The sequence below is a fragment of the Melospiza melodia genome, chromosome 28 (genome assembly GCF_035770615.1).
Source record: "Melospiza melodia melodia isolate bMelMel2 chromosome 28, bMelMel2.pri, whole genome shotgun sequence".
Lineage (NCBI taxonomy): Eukaryota > Metazoa > Chordata > Aves > Passeriformes > Passerellidae > Melospiza > Melospiza melodia.
This window is the reverse complement of record NC_086221.1, coordinates 6,303,206-6,322,291: the sequence shown is the minus strand read 5'-3', so window position 1 is coordinate 6,322,291 and position 19,086 is coordinate 6,303,206. Positions and strand designations below refer to the sequence as shown.

The 19,086-nt window shown below is 50.9% G+C and overlaps 1 protein-coding gene across 17 annotated transcripts in view; it reads left to right on the top strand.

Annotated features, from left to right (window-relative positions):
- The first annotated feature begins 18,264 nt into the window (after positions 1-18,264).
- NFASC (neurofascin) overlaps positions 18,265-19,086 on the top strand; it is a 76,959-nt gene continuing 76,137 nt past the window's right edge. For 16 of the 17 annotated variants that reach the window (XR_010030792.1, XM_063177918.1, XM_063177928.1 and 13 more), the window contains exon 1: positions 18,265-18,327. The gene's annotated coding sequence lies outside the window, so the exon portion shown is untranslated. Of the gene's footprint in view, positions 18,328-18,798; positions 18,921-19,086 lie in introns of those variants that run through there. The other variant, XM_063177914.1, reaches the window with a different exon arrangement.

The window sequence follows — 19,086 nt, the reverse complement described above, 5'->3', positions numbered from 1 at the left end:
TTTTTTAAATGGATAACATGGGTTTTTTTATGAATAATGAGGGTTTTTTTTATGGATAACATGGATAACATGGCATTTTTTTATGGATAACATGGGATTTTTTTTAATGGATAACTTGGAATTTTTTTAAATGGATAACATGGGGATTTTTTAATGGATAACATGGGGGGTCTTTTTATGGATAATGAGAGTTTTTTTGGATAACATGGGATTTTTTTATGGAAAATATGGGGTTTTTTATGGATAACATGGGGTTTTTTATGAATAATGAGGGTTTTTTTATGGATAACATGGGATTTTTTTATGGAAAATATGGGGGTTTTTATGGATAACATGGGGTTTTTTAAATGGATAACACGGGTTTTTTTATGAATAATGAGGGGTTTTTTTATGGATAACATGGGGGTATTTATGGATAGCATGGCATTTTTTATGGATAACATGGAGTTTTTTAATGGATAATGAGGTTTTTTTTTTATGGACAACATGGGGAGTTTTTAATGGATAATGGAGGGGAATTTTTGATGGATAACGGGGGGTAATTTTAAATGGACGACATGGGATTTTTAATGGATAAATTGGATAAATTTTTAATTTTTAATGGATAAATTGGGGATTTTTTATGGGTAATGTGGGGGATTTTTTTAATGGACGGTGGGGAGTCACTGTCACAGGGGCCATGGGATGTCACCATCATGGGGGTGTCACCATCACAGAGGACAGTTGGGTGTCACTGTTACCACCATAGGAGTGTCACTGTCCCAGGGGACAGCTGGGTGTCACTCTCACCATCATGGGGATGTCACTGTCACCATCATAGGGGTGTCACCATTACAGGGGACAGTGGGGTGTCACTGTCACCATCACGGGGGACAATGGGATGTCACTGTCACAGAGGACAATGGGGTGTCACTGTCATAGAGGACAATGGGGTGTCACTGTCACCATCGCGGGGGTGTCACTATCATGAGGGTGTCACTCTCACCATCATGGGGATGTCACTGTCACAGGAGACAATGGGGTGTCACTGTCACCATCATAGGGGTGTCACCATTACAGGGGACAGTGCGGTGTCACTGTCACCATCATGGGGATGTCACTGTCACAGGGGACAATGAGGTGTCACTGTCACCATCATGGGGATGTCACTGTCACGGGGGACAATGGGGTGTCACTGTCACCATCATGGGGATGTCACTGTCACAGAGGACAATGGGGTGTCACTGTCACCATCACGGGGTTGTCACCGTCCCAGGGATCCCCTCACCCCAGCCCTGTTTTCCCTCCCTTCCCCCGGGGCTCTGCTCAGGGACATTTTTCCCCCTGGGGACATTCCGGGTGGGTGGCAGAGCCCGCGCTGGCGGTGCCACCGTTCCCATGGCAACGGGAGCCACCTCGTCCCTCTCTCCTGGCGGTGGGGACACACCTGAGTGTCACAAACCCGCGTGGGATTTGGGAAGGAATTCCTCCCTGGAGAGGGGCTGGGATGGAATTCTCAGAGCTGCCTCCATCCCTGGGATTGTCCAAGGCCAGGCTGGAAAAACCTGGGATGGTGGAAACGTCCCTGCCCATGGAATGGGATCATTGGAAATCCTAAAACTGGAATTTTAGGCCCCTTCCAGTCCAACCCATTCCCGTTCTTGAAGCTTCCCTCCCTCTCCTTTTCCCAGCCCTTCTCACCCATCCCGGAGTTCCAGGCTCCTCTGGCTCCCCACAAACCCCCGCTGGAGGCTGGACAGGGATAAATCCCAACTAAACCAGGCCAAAACTGTGTTTACAAACCCCCAAATTTATTTATTTCTCCTCGCTCACATTCCCTGGCTCTGCTCTTCCCATCCTGGCACTGCCCCAGCTTACCAGGGAATGGCTTATTACTGGGATTTCCAAAAAAAAAAATGGGAGAAAATCCTGGGATCTGCTTTTTTGGGGGGCACTGAAATGTTTTTTCCACAGCTTTGGCACATCCTGGGGGGGCTGATGAGGCTCAGACTGGGCAGGACGAGGTTTTGTTCCCAGTTTGTCCCAGTTCCCAGAAAGGTGGCGGGAGATTGGGAATGCTCCTGGCTGGAAAAGGAGGAGGAGGAGGAGGAAGAGGAGGAGGAGGAGGCCTGCAGGGTTGCCATGGCGATTGAGCATCTCCAAATCCTCAGGATTATTTATCCCCGGGTTTGTTTAGGCTGAGGGAAAGCCTTGAGGGTGGGGAGAGGGTTGGGGTGTGAGGAAGAGGAGTGTGGGAGTCCAGGAATTCTGATCCTAGAGGAGAAACCCTAAAATTCCAGCTCTAGGGCTCAGCTCCACCTCTGGAGCAGCAAAAAACGGGGAGTTTGGGATGGTTTATGGGGAATTTTCCCTCTCAGGGATCCTGTGATCCCAAATCTGCCCCGGATTTCCATTGTGGGATCTGGCCCATGGAATCCAGGCTTTATTTGGAATAATTTGGGTGTGTGGATGGATTTGGATCAGGCCCTGGTACTGGATGCTGGGAACGCTTTCCAAGCTCATTTCCTAAATTCCAGAGGAGCTTGATGGAGTGATCCTCTGATTTCTGGGATTAAACATCACCTCATTCCCTTCCTGGAGCACTGGAGCATCCCAGGAGCTTCCAGCTGTATCCAGCTGCAAATCCCCTCGGGAAGAACCACCCTGTGTCCTGTCCCCTCTTTGGGGCTCAGCCCCCTGTGCCGGGTTGGTGACATTCCAGGAATTCTTCCAGGATGCTCCTTCCAGATGTGTCCCTGCACATCTGCTGCCCCTCCCAGGGAAAACTGGGACACTTTGGGGTGTTTGGAGCTGGAATTTTGGGGTAAAAGAGGAGAAATTCACCGAGAGAGACAGGAACATCCCAGTGTTTGCCACGTCCACCCTTCCCGCTCCCTCCTTCCCACGGGATCTGTAATTGCTCCTAAACCTCATCTCCAATTCCTTTTGATGCCTCCAGTGTCCCCGTTATGTAAATCCCAGCGTGGGAATGCCGTGGATTTTATGGATGAGGAGTTTGTGCAGCTGAGGGGACACCTTGGATCGTCACATCAAAGGGCGAGGGAAAATGACTCCGGGAAATCGGGAGCCCTGTGGAAAAATCGATTCCGTTTGATTTTGCCAACAGAGGTCGGCGGGGAAGTGGGGAGGAGGCTGGAAATGGGGAAAGAAAAAAAAATCCCGTTATTCTGGGAATGTTTTCAGAGGAGGAAAAGAGGGGAAAGGGGAGGGGAAAAGGGGAAAGGGGAAAAATGGGGGAAAGGAAAACAGAAAAGGGAAAAAGGAAGAAAAGGGGAAAAAAGGGAAGGGAAGGGAAGGGAAGGAAGGGAAGGGAAGGGAAGGGAAGGGAAGGGAAGGGAAGGGAAGGGAAGGGAAGGGAAGGGAAGGGAAGGGAAGGGAAGGGAAGGGAAGGGAAGGGAAGGGAAGGGAAGGGAAGGGAAGGGAAGGGAAGGGAAGGGAAGGGAAGGGAAGGGAAGGGAATCCCAACATTCCCAACGGGGCAGATGTACCCCATTTCCTCCCCAAGGGATTTTTGGGAAGGCCAAGGAGCATCCTCAGGGAATGAGGGTCCCACTGGAGCTGTCACCCACGGGCAGGAGGAGGAATGAGGATTTTTCCCGGCTGTGGATGCTGAAGGAGCCATGGATGAAGAAAATCTTCCCAAAATCATGGAATGGTTTGGAAGGGAGGTCATTGAGCCCCTGAGCAGGGACATCTCCTGCTAAACCTTATCCCAGCACCAGGAGGACAATATTTCATGGGAAACAGCACAGCCAACACTCTCACAGCTCCAAAAATCCAAGAAGAAACTGAAATTTGGCAAAAAAACACACGTGGAGAAGCAAACAGCCTTTCTTGGGAAGGGGAGGAGAAAGCTGGGGATGTTTTCCAAGAACCCCCGTGCTCCAGCACGGGGAGGACAATGACAAACGAGGTGAACTCGGAGGCTGCGGAGAAAATCTTGGCAGCGGGCGGAAAACGCGCTGCCAGATTCCGGGGAATTTTAACTGGCATTTAATTAGCGGCACTCAGGTGGTCACAGGAGCGGTGGCAGTGCCGCAGTTCCTGGCATTTGTTAATTAAAGCTGCTCCTGACAGGGATTAACGACTTTTTAATGAATCTGTTGTCTTAATGTCTTATTAAGTTTTGACTTTTCCCCTCCCCCCCCCCAATGCCGTCAGTTTTCCCGGGAATTGCAGCATCCAAAGGGATGGGAGGTGTGAGGGGAAGGGGTGGCACAGCTCCTGCCAGGATCCCAAAAAACTGGGAATGTGTGGGTTGAGGTGGGGGAACAGGGAGAGGAGGGGGCGTGGCCACAGAGGCAAATTTTTGGGAGAAAAATGGGAATCGGGGATGGGTGTGGGAGATCCCAGCCCTGCCGATGGAAAAAAATGGGAATCAGGGATCAGGGTGGGAGATCCTGCTTTGACCTCCTCTCCAAAGGGCTTTGCTGCTTTTCCTGCTACCCCACCCCAGATTTGGGATAAGCAAATGGGGGATTTGGGATTTATCCCTCTCCCTGCTCCATTTACAGCTCATTCCCCCTCATTTCCCTTTCCTTGGCCTTTCCTCTCCAAAGGGCTTTGCTGCCCTTTGGAGGAAAAAATGATAGGAAAAAATGATAGAAAAAATGGGAGTCTGGGATGGGTGTGGGAGAGCCCCAGCCCTGCTGATGGAGTTCCATTTGAAAGTCTCCAGGAGGACCTAGAAAACGGCTCTGAAAATGGGGAGCAGGGAATGAGGAGAAGAAGAAATTTTAGCAGGCGGGGACCCCAGAAATGGAGGAAAATGGATCCATATTTTCCTCCCCAGTGGAGCACTGGGCAGGATTCTGTCCTGCCCATCCCATGAATTCCATCCCATGGATGCCATCCCATCCTATCCTATCCCATCCCATCCCATCCCATGAATCCCATCCCATCCCATCCCATCCCATCCCATCCCATCCCATCCCATGGATCCCATCCCATGGATCCCATCCCATCCCATCCCATCCCATCCCATCCCATCGCATCCCATCCCATGGATCCCATCCCATCAATCCGATGGATCCCATCCCATCCTGAGGTGCTTTTGGACACGGCACCATCAGAACCATGTATGGAACATGCTTTCCCCCAAAAATCCACGTGCAGGATCCATCAGGATCCTCCTTCCACCCATTTCCCAGGCCCTGCCGCATTCCCGCATTCCCAGGAACTCCTGCCGGGAGCCCACGGGGGGCGAGGCTGGCGCTGCTCCTCCAGTCCCCGGTGTTGACATTCCCGGGAATAGCGGGAGGCAGAATCTGCGGCGGGGAGAGCACGAATCCCCCAGAATAGATCCCGATGCTCCGTCTAAATTTAGCATTCCATGTTCTCCTCGGAATGGACTCGGCTCCGGCAATTAGCTAATGATGGGGATGATTAAGGACCGCTCCCGCGCTTCGCATCTCGAGCCTCTCTCCCACTCCTTCCCTTGAATAATAATTCCTGGGTTTTGTAACGCCGGCAGAGCATTCCCAGGAAAGCCGGAGGTGAAAGGGAAATGAGCTGTAAATGGAGCAGGGAGAGGGATAAATCCCAAATCCCCGGTTTGCTAATCCCAAATCCAGGATAGGGTTGGGATCCTGGCTGGGATCATCCTGCGGTCTCAGGAAAGAGGGAACAGCTCTGGAATGGGATGGAAGCACGGGAATGTTGCTGCTGGAACAGGGATGCATCCAGGCTCCTTTCCCCGCTGGAATGGCATTAACCCCGGATGGGTTGGGCAGGAAGGATCCCAAAAACTCATCCTATTCCTCCCCCAACACCTCCCGCTGTCCCAAGCTGCTCCAAGCTCCATCCAACCAGGCCTTGGACATTCCAGGGATCCATGGGCAGCCACAGCTCCTCAGGGAATTCCATCCCAGCCCCTCACAGCCTGGAATTCTTTCCCAATATCCCATCTATCCCTTCCCTCTGGCAGTGGGAAGACATTCCTTGTGTCCTGGCGCTTCAGCTCCTGGTGAAGATTCCTTTTCCAGAACCCAGGAATTATCCTGGCTGATGACCACAGTGGAACCATCCCACATCCATCTCACGCCGCTTCCCATGGGATTTTCCTGTCCTTGCCCAGCATTCCCAACACTGCAGCAGATCCACTGCCTCAGGAGACTCATTCCTGCTGATCCACGTCCTGTCCGTGCCTAACCAGATGCTAATTTATTAATTAAATGCTGTGGTTAATGACAGGGTGAGGATTAATGAGGGCAAATCCTGCAGAGTGTTCTTTGGGAAGAGACAGCTCCATGCATCCAACGAGACCCTGAGGTTTTTGGGAAGCTCAGGACTCATGGAAAGTCCTTGGAGATGCTCCCAAACCATTCAGGATGGAATTATTCCCATGGAATTATCCCGAGCACCGGCTCGGATTTGTTGGGGCACGGCTGGAACGGAGACAGTTCCTCCCAGAAAATAATTCCATGGACAAACTTGACCTGGAAAATTTCCTTGTGGGCAGCTTTGGATTTTAAAAATAAATGATGGAATGACTCCTGCAGCAGATGCACGGGAGGAGATTTTTTGGGATGAACTCCGAGCTCTGGCTCCGTTTTCCTTCCCTCCCTTCCCCTTCCCAGCGGGATGGCTCTGGGATTGCTGGGGATGGGCAGCTCTGGATGCACTTTCTGGAAAGCTCTCTCCAAAAGTTCCTTTGGATTTGGTTCTTGGCTCCAGCACGGGAGCCAAGAAATCCATCAGCAAAATATTAATGGAAAAAAACGGAGTTGGAGGAGCTCACGGAGGAGAAATTTGGCTCCTTTGTGGGGATTGGTGACTGAAAACTGGGAAATGTTGGGAATTCAGGCTCTGAGAAATGGGAAATGTTGGGAATTCAGGCATTGGGAAATGTTGGGAATTCAGACACTGGGAAATGCTGGGAGCCAGAAATTCCCCCTGAGCCTCCTTTGCTCCAGGCTGAGCCCCTCCCCAGCTCCCTCAGGATTCTCCAGACCCTTTCCCAGCTCCATTCCCTTCCCTGGACACACTCCAGCCCCAAAATGTCCTCCTGAACTGAGGGAATAACAGATAATTCCCTTTCCTCAGGATCAACTCCACAGATCAGTCAGAATTAAATAATTTGGGGTGGGAACATGATCTTTAAGGCCCCTCCCAACCCAAAACTCATTGTAATTCCACGGATAATGAATTATTCCCTGGATAATGAAGTTTAGGCGGCTGCCGTGGTGCAGGAATTCCTGGGAATCATTCTGGGAGGAGAAATCCAAGGATTGCAGCAGCTCCCTCCTCACTTCATCTAAAATTAACTCCGCTCTCGAGCTGCACTTAAGCAAAACCAGTTGCCATGGCCACGCCGGGGGCTCCTGGATGCAGGAAACCAGGAATTCCAGGATGATGGAGGGCTCTGGAATATCCTCAGGAAGTTCATCCACCTGGAGGATCCTCGGAAGTTCATCCACCTGTTAAACACGCAGTGCCCAGGAATTGGGAATTGAAATTCCCCTCTCTTCCTGTGGCTGCGATTTGGACGAGCTGTGAAAAACGTGGAATGAGAAAAGGTGGATAAAGGGAGGGATCTGAGGGGATTTTTGGGAATGCACAGATCCTGAGGTTTGCTGGAAGGGAATGGGAGAGGGACGCTGATATTTATAGCACCTGATTAATCCTTGATTTGCTGCTGCTCAGATTCCAGCTGGGAATCAAATCCTCACTCCAGGCCTGCTGGGGGCTCTGGAAAAAGCAGGAAAAGAGCCCTGATCCTACGGGAAATGCAGGAAAAAATTCCCAGTCCTACAGGAAAGGCAGGAGAGAGCCCAGATCCTACAGGAGAGGCATTTCCAGGATGAAATGTTGGATTTATTAACACAATTTTTCTCCCTAATTAAGTCCCAACCAATTTCCCCCCCAAAATGGTGTTTTTTACCAATTTAGGGTCTGGAGCATGGGAAAATCCCACTTTCCTGCCCACCTGATGGGAATGGAGCTCATCACGAGGCTTTTTAATTGGGAATAAAGCCACAGGAATGGTTTAGTTTGGATCTGTGTCCATATGGATCATCCCAAACCCCTGTGGACATCACAGATCATGCCGTAAATCCCAAAATCCCAACTTTCCCATTCCCTGCCTCATTCCCACTGATTTATATCCACATTCTCACTGTGACACCGAGCCACCAAATCCAGAAAGATGAGCTGGGCTGGGACACGTGGGGCAACCTCCAGGTCCCCAATTATTCCTCTGGCGAGGCGGGAGAAGCCGTTGATCCGCAATTTTCCGTCAACCTTTGGAATATTCCAGCAATTTTCTGTCAACCTTTGGAATGTTTCGGCAATTAACAGCCCTGATGGCGGTGGAGTCATCGGGAGGGATGGAAATAAAGGTTTTTTATGCCTTCAAAAAGGGCCCTGAGGTCAGGAATCCTTCACGTGCGCCGTGAGCGGAATTGCAGGCGAGGGCAGCGTTTGTCATTCCAATGGTTTTGTCGGAGCAGCTCTAGCATGAGGACAGGGGAAAAAAACCCAGGGAAAATGGGGTAAAAACAGGGAAAAAAAACCACGGAAAACAGCAGAAAAAGAACAGGAACAAGGAAAAAAAAAAAAAAACAGGGAAACCATCAACCCCATAATTTATGAGTCCCATCCCATCCCATCCTATTGATCCCATCCCACTCCATCCCATGGATCCCATTCCCATCCCAACCCATCCCGGCTGGAATTTGGATCCTACAAACTCCAGATTTTTGTACCTGGAGGAGGAGGAAGAGGAGGAAGAGGAGAAAGGAGGATGAAGATGAAGGAAGGAGGGAGAGGAAGGATTTCTCTGTCACTCCTCTTTGGTAGTTTGAATTCCCTGGAATGCTGAGCTCCAGCTGGGACTTGGGAATATTTGGAATATTTGTAATATTGGGAATATTGGGAATATCAGGAATATTGGGAATATCAGGAATTCCTTCCTGGAGCTGTTCCCGGCTGAGCAGAACCAGGGAACAACCCCGGTTCTGTTTTCATCCCGACCTTTTCTCTCCATGCCTTTTGTATTCCCGTTTTTCCCCCCCTTCCCAATCCCTCCCCCCTCTGCTCCGTCTCTTCCTTCGCCTCTCCTTCATTTCCCTTCCCTTTGGAGCATCGCGCTAATTAGAGCTGCTAATTAGCGCTGCTAATGAGTTCGTGTTTGTGCATCCAGCAAAGGAACGTGCCGGGCTCCGAGGGTTAACGTGGGATGGTGGCGCGGAAATCCTTGGGAATGGGGGTGGGAAAGGGTGGGAATGAAAGGGAAGGAGTGAGAATTGGGGTGGGAATTGGGGTGGGAAGAGTTGGGAATTGGGGTGAGAATTGGGGTGGGAATTGGGGTGGGAATGGATGGGAATTGGGGTGGGAATGGATGGGGGGAGTGGGAATTGGGGTGGGAAGTGTTGGGAATTGGGGTGGGAATAGAGATGGGAATTGGGGTGGGAATGGAGATGGTCATTGGGGTGGGAATGGGTGGGAATTGGGGTGGGAATAGAGATGGGAATTACGGTGGGAATGGATGGGGGGAGTGGGAATGGATGGGAATTGGGGTGGGAATGGATGGGGGAGTGGGAATTGGGGTGGGAATGGGTGGGGGAGTGGGAATTGGGGTGGGAAGGGTTGGGAATTGGGGTGGGAATAGAGATGGGAATTGGGGTGGGAATGGATGGGGGAGTGGGAATTGGGGTGGGAATGGATAGGAATTGGGGTGAGAATTGGGGTAGGAATTGGGGTGAGAATTGGGGTGGGAATTGGGGTGGGAATAGAGATGGGAATTGGGGTGGGAATGGATGGGAGGGAGCGGGAATTGGGGTGGGAATGGGTGGGGGGGAGTGGAAATTGGGGTGGGAAGAGTTGGGAATTGGGGTGGGAAGAGTTGGGAATTGGGGTGGGAATGGGTGGGAATTGGGGTGGGAATAGAGATGGGAATTGGTGGAAAGGAAGGGAAGGGATGGAAATGAATGGGAATGAACAGGAAGGAATGGGAATGAGTGGGAAAGAGTGGGAATTAGGGTGGGAATTGGGGTGGGAATGAGTTGGAATTTGTGTAGGGAATGAGTGGGAATGGGCAGGAAGGAGTGGGAATGAGTGGGAAGGAATGGGAATTAGGATGGGAATTGGTGGGAATTGGGGCGGGAAAGAAGGAAATGGAAGCACTGGATGGATCCTTTGGAAATGACCCAGGCAGCCTCGGAGCCCGGACACTTTCTAAATCCCATTCCTTAAAATATTCCAATATTTGGGAGCAACATCCCAAAAAATCCCATCTCTAAACAGGAGGAGAATCTCCAATAAAAGTCAAAAAGTCAAATTTGGGGGAGAAGTGTCCAAGCTGTCGCCAAATGCTCCAAGAGACTCCAAAGCCACTTCCAGGGAATTATTTAAACAAATTCCTTTAATTTCTTCATCCATCTTTTTTTTTTTAGGAGATGGAACAACTCCATCCTGATCCAGAGGTTCCCAGAGTAATTCCAGTGGGAATTATTCCTGCTGCTGAGTGTGGGCTTAGTTTGTTGAAGAGAGGGAGGGGAAAAATAAAGATCAAAAGGAATTTTTTTGCAGGAAAAGCAGTGAAAAAGGCTGGGAATTGTGGGGAGGGAAAAGCTATTTTGGGATTCAGAGGAATCAGCTTAAAAATTGCCGGAGTTTGGGATGGATCCGTTGGGATTTGGGGTGTGGGAATGAGGAAGGTGCAGCTCCGGAGCTGCTCCTGGGGTTCTCCTCTGCTTCCCACCCTGGAAAAATAAATGTGAACCCTTGGAGACCCTTGGGAAATTCATGGAGCTCTTTGTTCCCCTTTTGCCCCTTCCCATGAAATTCCCACATCACAAAATCCAAGGATTCCTTGGAGCTCCGCTCACTGCGGAGTTGTTCCCATCCAAACAAAAATCTGGACAGATTTTCCTTGGAAAATCCGGGATTTCCATGGGTTTTTTCCATGTTTTTTAACTCCCTGCTCTTCCACCCTCATCCATCCTCCCCTGGCAGGCACCAGGATGAATTCCCGTGATAAATTCCCTCTGTTTTGTTGTTTGAGGGATCGGGACAGGCCGGGCGCTTCGGGGAGATTAATTTTTGATTTATGGCCAGCTCCCAGGATTTATTCCCATCTTCCTCTGGAGGGAAAGGCAGAGCTGGAAGTGTTTTAAATTCCGTGGGTTCTGCTGGAAAGGGGGTTGGGATCGATTGGAATCACGGCGGCTTTTCCATGAAATGACTCCAAATGTCTGCTTGGAAAGGAGGAAAAGGGAATAAAATCCCGATATTCTAAATGTTGATTTTATTAACTGAGGGATGTTCTGGGATTTTTTCCTCTTCCTGACGGGAATAAATGGAATTTTGGAGCTGGATACAATTCCGTGCTGAGGAAAAGATGGGATTAATGGGAGCTGGGTTAAAACTGGGAGAAATATCCCAAAAAAGCCCATAGGAGAGGGATTCTGGAGCCATTCCCAGGGTCGTGGTCACCAAATCCCACAAATTCCCAGGAGAGGGCTCAGCATCCCCAAAGGATTGTTGTTTTGGCCAAGGTTGGGATTTTGGAATGTTGACATTCCCAAAGGACTTTGGGAGACCAGTAGATGCCAGTGATCCCATTCCAACCTTTTTCCCCATAGAAAAAGGGAAACTGGGGAGCCCTGGACACACTGGACGCTGCCCAGGGCATTTTTTCCCAGCCCATCCAGGAAATTCCCGCGGGTTGGATTCATCCTAAGGGCAGGAATGTTCTCGGCCGTGTCCTTCTTTCCGCACCATTTCCCACCTGGATTTTTGCTCCACTAATTCCGAGATGTTCCAGCGGCTCCTTTTCCCTGCCCGGGAATGCGCTGGAGGCAGAAATTGGGGATGTGCTGCGATCTAGTGGTGAGGAGGATCCTGGAATTGGCTCCAGGATGGATTCAGCCTTCCCAAGCAAGATTTTCCAGGCTGTTTTCCTGGGAAAATCGGATTCCCGTAGGATCGAAGAGATTCCAGTTCCTCCAACAAATCCTTCTCCTCTCGTGGAGCCTGCCTGGGCAAAGATTCCTCCAAAAACGCTCCGGACACATCCCAGGAAACAAATCCAAGTGGGAATTTTGCCATGGGATCAGCTCTGGATCATCAAATCCAAATGGGAATTTCGCCATGGGATCAGCTCTGGATCATCAAATCCAAATGGGAATTTCGCCATGGGATCAGCTGTGGATCATCAAATCCAAGCAGGAATTTTGCCATGAGATCAGCTCTGGATCATCAAATCCAAATGGGAATTTCGCCATGGGATCAGCTCTGGATCATCAAATCCAAATGGGAATTTTGCCATGAGATCAGCTCTGGATCATCAAATCCAAGCAGGAATTTTGCCACGGGATCAGCTGTGGATCATCAAATCCAAATGGGAATTTCGCCACGGGATCAGCTCTGGATCATCCCCTTAAATATCCTAAATTAGAGGCAGGTTTTTAATTAATAATCAAGCTCAGCTTTGCTGCTTTTCCCTCTTTTCCTGCACTCCCCGACCTTGTCCTGCTGGAATTCTTTCCCTTTTCCCTGTGGTGATTTCCCTTTTCCCAAATCCTGCTCAGCTCCAGCCCCATCCCAGCCTCTCCTTCCTGCGAATTTTGGCCTTTCCCTTTGGATATCCCATCCTGCCAGGGATGGAATCCAGGAGCTGCGGCCGTGTAGAATTCCCGGATTCCTGAGGCTGGAAAAATCCCTCCAGGATCCTCAACCCATGCTCGATCCCCACCCTGAGGCCACATCCAAGAATTCCTTGGATACCTCCAGGAATGCTGAGATTCCAAAGCTTTTTGAGCAGCTCCTTCCAAGTCTTGGATTCCTCCTTTCCCAGGAGGAAATTCCTGCTGCTCCCCCAGTGGGATGAAGGGAACTTTTTTTGGGATCCCCGATTTTTCCAGGTGATGATTTTCCAGCCCTGAATGTTTGGGAATGGCCGGGAATTCCCGGTGCCGGGATTTGGGATGGATCAATCCCTGCAGCGGGGACAGGCGGGGACAGCAGGTGGCACTCCCCGACCACGGGCAGCCCCACACCGCAGCTTTTTGGGAATTTTGGGAATTTCAAATGGGATTTTCCATCCTCTGGGATCGAGAATTCCAACAGCTCCAAATCTGGGTCACTGGAAGGAGCGATCCCTTCTCCTTTAATTCCAATAATTTGCTCCCAAGGGAATCCACTTTGGAATTTGTGCTGGGTTTTTTATTTTTTTGGAAAAAGAAACTCGGGATGAGTTCATCTCAATCCCAATCCAGGTTTTAATTCCTGGATTAACAGGGAATAAACAATGGATGGGGCCAAACCCCTCTGCCCGTGCTCCTGTGGATTTCTTGGAAAAGCTCCGTGTCCCAGGATTTCCTGGATGGGATCATCCGTGTCCTGGGGCTGGAGAAGCTCCATAAAATCTGAGATTCTGGGATGTGTGTCCATAAAAATCGAGATTCTGGGATGTGTATTTGTGAAAATTGAGTTCCTGGGATGTGCATCCATAAAAACGGAGATTTTGGGATGCAGATCCATAAAATCCAAGTTCTTGGGATGTGCATCCATGAAAATTGAGTTTCTGGGATGTGTATCCATAAAATTGAGTTCCTGGGATGCACATCCATAAAAACTGAGATTCTGGGATGTGTATCCATAAAAACTGAGATTTTGGGATGCAGATCCATAAAATCCAAGTTCCTGGGATGTGCATCCATGAAAATTGAGTTTCTGGCATGTGCATCCATGAAATTCAAAATTCTGGGATGCGTATCCATAAAAATTGAGATTCTGGGATGTGTGTCCATAAAATTGAGTTCCTAGGATGCACATCCATAAAAACGGAGATTCTTGGATGTGCATCCATGAAAATCAAGATTCTGGGATGTGCATCCATGAAAATTGAGATTCTGGGATGCACATCCATAAAATCCGAGATTCTGGGGTGTGCATCCATAAAAACCAAGATTCTTGGATGTGTATTCATGAAAACTGAGTTCCTGGGATGTGCATCCATAAAAACTGAGATTTTGGGATGCAGATCCATAAAATCCAAGTTCCTGGGATGTGCATCCATGAAAATTGAGTTTCTGGGATGTGTATCCATAAAAACTGAGATTCTGGGATGCACATCCATAAAATCCGAGATTTTGGGGTGTGCATCCATAAAAACCAAGATTCTTGGATGTGTATTCATGAAAATTGAGTTCCTGGGATGTGTATCCATAAAATCTGAGTTCCTGGGATGTGCATCCATCACCACCTTGTCCCTGAAGCCTCCCCACAAATCCATCATTCCCAAGGCTTTCAGGCTGATCAATATTTTCCCAAAGAGATCGGAGGAACTCATTTTCCCGCTTTTCCATCCCGTGAATCACCAGGATAATTGGATTGCTGGGAATCTCCAGGGAGAAGCCAAGGGAAGGGACCTTCCACGGGATCTGGGGTGAGGATGAAGATCCAGGCTGGATCTGGGAAGGGATTTCCCTGCTGAAATTCCAGCTGATCCCAGCCCTGCCTTGTTCCAAACAAATCCTGGAATTTCAGGATGCATTTTCCATCCCATTTATTTTTTGATGTTTCCAACTATTTTTTTGAGGAATTTTGATCATTTTTACACCAGATTTGGTTGCTCCAATAAGGCCAGGAGACACATCCTGGTTTTCTTTAATCCATGAGCAAATTCCAAGCTTTTCCTCCTGCTCTCTCCTCCCTCTTCCAGAGGTATCCACATGGAAAAATGAGGGAATTTTGGCTCACAGCCCAAAGAGCTCAGCCCCGTAAATCAGATTTTGTGATGTGCAAATCAGATTTTTGTTGTGCTGTAAATCAGATTTTGTGAGGGCTGTGGCCTTTTCCAGATGGGATTTTCCATGGAAACTGCCCCCCCCCAAAAAAATATGGATATTTCAATTCCTTCCCAGCCATTTGTGGCCATGAGTGGGGGAGAAGAGAAAAGGAAGAAGGGAAAAAGGGGGAAAAAAGAGGGGAATGAGGGAAAAGGGGAGAAAAAGGGGGGGAAAGAGCAGAAAAGGGGGAAAAAAGGGAAAAGGGGGGGAAAAGGGGAAAAAGGGGGGAAAGTGGGGAAAAAGGGGGAAAAAAGGGGGATCAAAGGGGGAAAAAAGGGGGAAAATGGGGGGAAAAGGGGGAAAAAAAGGGGGGGAAAGGGGGAAAAAAGGGGGGAAAAAGGGGGGAAAAGGGGGAAAAAAGGGGGAAAAAAGGGGGAAAAAAGGGGGGAAAAAGGGGGAAAAAAGGGGGAAAAAAGGGGGAAAAAGCTTTTCAAGGCTTTGAGCACCTCCAGAAGTGCAGTGTGCCCTTGGATCCCTCTGGAATTCTCTGGGATCAGCATCTTGGAGGAGCAGTCAGCACTGCTGGAGAGGCAGCTCCGGAGTGAAATTCCCTTCTCCCACCCGAAATCCAGCAGGGTCCGGGCAGAAAAGGCACAGCCCGGTGAAATCTGATGTTCCCAAAGCTGCAGCGTCAGGGACAAGATCCCCTGACTTTGGTGACATCCGTGGAAAAACGTCCCCAAATTTAACTCACGGGTTTTTTTGTCCTTTGTTGCTGATCCTTGAGGATGGTTTGGTTTTTCCCAGTTTTCCCCATGTTTTTCCCCAGTTTTTCCCATGTTTTTTTTCCCAATTTTCCCTATGGCTTTTTCCTGGTTTTCCCTATGATTTTCTTTTTTTATTTTCCCCATGTTTTTTTCCCGGTTTTCCCCATGGCTTTTCCCAGTTTTCCCCATGGCTTTTTCCCGATTTTCCCCATGAGTTTTTCCCAATTTCCCCCATGGCTTTTTCCCAGTTTTTCCCCATTAATTTTTCCTGGTTTTCCCCATGTTTTTTCCCAGTTTCCCCCATGGCTTTTTCCTGGTTTTGCTCATGTCTTTTTCCTGATTTTCCCCATGTTTTTCTTCCAATTTTCCCTATTTTTTCCCCTGTTTTTCCCCATGTTTTTCCCATTTTCCCCCATGGCTTTTTCCTGGTTTTCCCCATGGCTTTCTCTCAGTTTTCCCCGTTGATTTTTCCCAGTTTTCCTCATGGCTTTTCCCTGTCTTTCTCCATGACTTTTTCCTGTTTTCCCCAAGATTTTTCCCCTTTCCCCCCATGGCTTTTTTCCCTGTTTTCCCCATGGGTTTTTCCCTGTTTTCCCCAAGATTTTTCCCATTTCCCCCCATGGGTTTTTCCCTGTTTTCCCCCATGGCTTTTCCCTGATTTTCCCCATGGCTTTTCCCCAATTTTCCCCATGTTTTTCCCCCCAATTTCCCCCATGTTTTTTCTCATTTTCCCCCATGGCTTTTTCCCAGTTTTCCCCATGTTATTTTTTTTCCAGTTTTCCCCATGTTTTTCCCTGTTTTTCCCCATGGCTTTTTCCTCATTTTCCCCCTGGCTTTCCCCTGGTTTTCCCCATGGCTTTTCCACATTTTTCCCCATGTTTTTTCCCTGGTTTTCTCAGCTCCCAGCAGCTGGGGACGGGTGTCTGGAACTCTTCTCCATCCCCAAATATTCCTGATTAATTTCTCTCCCTCCTTTCCCAGCAGCTGCTCCCAGGACCTGTTATTCCATCGGGAAACTGGGATTTCCAAACCTGGGTTTTCCAGCTGTGTCCCCACATCCCCCCAGGAAGTTTTTCCCCCTCTGGTGATCCAGCAAATGTGGGGATCCCCATGGAATTTCTGCCACGGGAGTTCCTCCCTCATTTCCATGGGATGGTGACACTTGGAAATGGATTTTTGGGATAAAAATGGAGCAGGAGAGGGGGCAGATTCAGCCCCTCTGCCCCCTCAGGTGAGATTCCCTCAGCTGGAATTCCAGGCTGGGAAATTGGGATTGTTCCATCTGGATAAGGGAAGTTTTGGGATGATCCAGCTGTGGCCTTCCAGGAGCTGAGGGAATGACAGGAAAGATGGAAAAGGATTTTGGACAAGGGATGGAGTGACAGGGAAAGGGGGAATGGGCTCAGACTGAACGAGGGGAAAGTTCAGGTGGATATTGGGAATAAATCCTTCCCTGGGAGGGTGGGGATGGAATTCCCAGAGAATTCTGTCCCTGGGAGTGTCCCAGGGTAGGGTGGAAAAACTGGGATGATGGAATGGAATTCCATGGAATTGGATCCATTTAAGGACCCTTCCCACCCAAGCTATTCCCTGATTCCCGATTCCACGATTTCCACTGGCGCGTCCGATATATTTAATTCATACATTAATCCATCCCTATAATCAAATATTTCATATTTTATATTCCATCCAGCAGCGAGACGAAACCCAGGCTCCCTCTGGCGCTCCCAGACATTTCACCTCCATCAATCCCAGCTCTGCAGCCTCAGCAGAAAATCGGGAATTTAATAAAAAACCCCGGGAAGGCGAGGCCACAAATCTCACTGGGAGTGGCGGGGGGAGCTTTAATTAAACCGAGAGCTCTGATGGCAGAGAGGCTGCGGGCACGTCCGGGCTCGGTCATCTCCGCGGGGCCACACGAGGGGACAGTGCCACCCGTGCCACCAGCGCACCAGTGCCAGCAGTGCCAGAAATGCCACCGGTACCAGCAGCGCCAGCAGTGCCACCAGTACCGGCATTACACCGGTGCCAGCAGTGCCACCAAGTGTCATCAGTGCCAGCAGTGTCACCAGTGCCACCAGTACCGGCATTACACCGGTGCCAGCAGTGCCACCAAGTGTCAGCAGTGCCACCAGTGCCACCAGTACCGGCATTACACCGGTGCCAGCAGTGCCAGCAGTGCCACCAAGTGTCACCAGTGCCAGCAGTGTCACCAGTGCCAGCAGTACCGGCATTACACCGGTGCCAGCAGTGCCAGCAGAGCCACCAAATGTCACCAGTGCCAGCAGCCGATGTCGCCCCCAGCCTCGCGGTGCCACTCGCGCTCCTCTCCGGCAGCACCGGGGGACGCTCCTCGCCCTTAGGGACCCTTCGCACCCTCGGGGTGACCCTAACTCGTCCTCTCCTCGCCCAAAATTGGCATTTCTGTCCCTGGATTGCGTGCGGGGTTTTGGGAGGGGTCAGCTCTTCGGGGTGACCCAAACTCCTCCTTTCCTTGCCCAAAATTCGCATTTCTGTCCCCGGATTGCGCCTCCAGTCTCGGGAGGGCTCAGCCCCGCGCTGAGCGCCTGCGGCTGCTCATTAAGGGCGCCGCTAATGAGCTCCTCCCCCCTGCTCTGCCCCCTCCCCTCCTGCCCGTGCCTTCCTCCCTCCTTTCCCTGCCGCCTCCTCCTCCTCCTCCTCCTGCCGCTGCTGCCGCTGCCGGGCCGCGCTCGCTCTCCGCCCGCTCGGGAGCGCGCAGTGCGGCGCGGCCGCGCCCGGGAGCGCGCAGTGCGGCGCACCGAGCCCGCCCCGAGCCCCGGCTGCGGCCGCCTCAGCTCCTCTGGGTAAGGACAAACCGGGATGGGGACGCGCCAGGATGCGGGAATCTCTCGGGGGATGCTCGGGGATGCGCACGGAGGGGGATCCGCGCATCCTCAGCGCGGGTTTGGGGTCCTAAAGCTCCTCGGTGACCCCCAGAACCAGCCGGTTTTTGCTGTCAGGACCCCGGGAGGGGGGGAGCTGGGGCATGTGATGGGATTTTGGCTCTTACGTCACGGCTCCGTGTCCCTGCGTGTGACAAAACCCCGCGGTGGCAGTGCGGGGGCACGGGGAGCGCAGCCCGGGCGGGGACCGTGGGGTGACAGCGCAACTTTGGGGCGCCGAGAGAAGGAGGGGAGGGTGGATCGCTCTGCGGGGGACCCTCCCCGCTCCTTCCCTCTCGCCTTCCCTCCGGAAGAACATCCCGGGCCGGAAAAATCCACCGGGAAAACGCACCTGGGCTTGGGATGGGCCCCGGCGGCGAGCGGTGAGTGGCGGCCGCGGGATCCGCATCCTCCCGCAGCCGCTGCCGGGGATCGATCTGCGTCGGGAAGAGCGGGGAAAGTGCTGAATCATTGGGATCCCGGCTCTCCACGGCCGCGAGGAGCTCGGGAATGGGGTGAGGAGGGCGAGGAGGGAGCGCTGGGGCCTGGGGGAGAGGGATGGTTGGGATGGAGCGGGGATGGAGAGGGGTCCTCCCCATTCCGTGGCCTCAGGTGCTCCGTGGAGGGCAGGGAGCAGGGAGAACGCACATTCGCACCCAGGGGAGGTTTGGGTGAGAAAAC